Source organism: Echinops telfairi, unplaced genomic scaffold (genome assembly GCF_000313985.2).
Source record: "Echinops telfairi isolate 266 unplaced genomic scaffold, ASM31398v2 ScPeMD7_1;HRSCAF=3_0, whole genome shotgun sequence".
NCBI lineage: Eukaryota > Metazoa > Chordata > Mammalia > Afrosoricida > Tenrecidae > Echinops > Echinops telfairi.
In genome coordinates, this window is record NW_022103896.1 from 42,019,716 (window position 1) to 42,021,341 (window position 1,626).

At 43.4% G+C, this 1,626-nt stretch overlaps 1 protein-coding gene and 1 pseudogene across 1 annotated transcript in view; one reads left to right on the top strand and one right to left on the bottom strand.

Moving 5' to 3' along the window:
* CPQ (carboxypeptidase Q) overlaps positions 1-1,626 on the bottom strand; it is a 428,656-nt gene that overhangs the window by 296,812 nt on the left and 130,218 nt on the right. The window lies entirely within an intron of this gene.
* LOC105979244 overlaps positions 1,041-1,626 on the top strand; it is a 3,921-nt pseudogene continuing 3,335 nt past the window's right edge.

Below are 1,626 nucleotides of genomic sequence, written 5' to 3' on the forward strand. Positions count from 1 at the left end.
GCAATAAAGGAATGATGTGTTGATACAGATTATAACATGCATGAACCCTAAAAACACTATGTTAAATGAAAGATGCAAGTCTCAAGATGTCACATATTCTAAGATCCTATTTATTTGATATGTCTGGAATAAGTAAATCCATGTGTAGGGAAAGCAGACTAGTGGTTGCCTAGGGTTATCACTTTCTACTCACCTACTCCCATAAGAGTTCCAGTCCGGACACCCACAGGGCAGCTCCACCCTGTCCTACTGGGTGGCCAAGAGTCAGCATTGACTTGATGGCAGTGAGTTTGTTTGTTTGTTTGTTTGTCTTGGGAGTTGTTGGGGAAGGGAGAAAGAGGAAGTGACTGCTAACTGGCAAAAGAGTTTCTTTGGGAATGATCAAATGTTCGAAAATCATGTGGTAATTATGATTGTAGAATTCTGTGAAATCATAAAATGCTAAAAACCAAAGAAGTAAACATGGGGGAGGGTGTTACCATATGTTTATCATATCCTAATAAAACTTCTATTATAAAAATCAAAACAGGAATCTTATGGTTCCTGGATTCTCATTACAGGTAAAACTCTGGTATCTTTCTCATTCAAAAATCATGCTTTTACAGATCTTAGTCATGAAATGTTTAAAAACAAAGTCGATTATTCTCTAAGGTAGGACACATCAAATATAAATAAAAATAATTATAACTATAACTCATATTTATATTAAAAATAATAATAACATTGTCATCCCTGTTGATTCCAATTCATATCCACCCTATAGAACAGAGGAACACCATTCCAGAGAGTTCCCCAAACTGTCCATCTTTATGAAAGCAGACCTCCTCACCTTTTTCCCACAGGGCAACTGGTGGGTTCGACCTACCAATCTGTGGGTTAGCAACTATTTGCTGAAGCGATTGGGGCTCCTTAAAACATAAGCAGAAAAGGCAGGTTGGGTGGGAGGCGGTGGTGGCAGCATCACACCTGGGCTTGGGTACGAAAGAAAAGCACTACGAAGACCTAGGTGAGCCAGGCAGTGGGCAGAAAGGTCTGCTACCATGGCCACAGTGGCAGACAGCACAGGTGGGAGTGGCACAGCAGCAGCTGCGAGCCTGGCCATTTATCAATGGGAGGATGGAGTCTGGTCAGCAACTTTGGGGAGAGCCCTGAGACAGGGTCCCATCTGGACAAGGTGCGGGTGTGGCTGAGGAAGCACTATGTTCAAGCCGATGCGCCTACCAACCAAACCCTGGCTGGGCAGCTTCTCCAGTTCCAGGGAGGTGCCTTCGGGAAGCATGCCACGAAGCCTGCCTTCACCAAGCTCCCTGCAAAATGCTTCATGGATTTCAAAGCTGGGGGGAAACTTAAGCCACATCTTGGGGCTGCTTACAAGTATAAAAATAAACAGGGATGGCAGAGGGTTGACCTACAGAACTCATCCTGAATGGACCGGAATGTTGAAATGTTTATGAACATTGAAAAGACATCACTGCGGAACAATTGTCTGACCAGACCCAGCATCTATCTACCTCATTCCAGACACCAATCTGAAGTTGACTAACAAATTGACAGATACCATCGACGACATCAGGGAACATACACTGATGAGAAGTGAAAAGCACTGAAAATACAGGGAATCCAGGA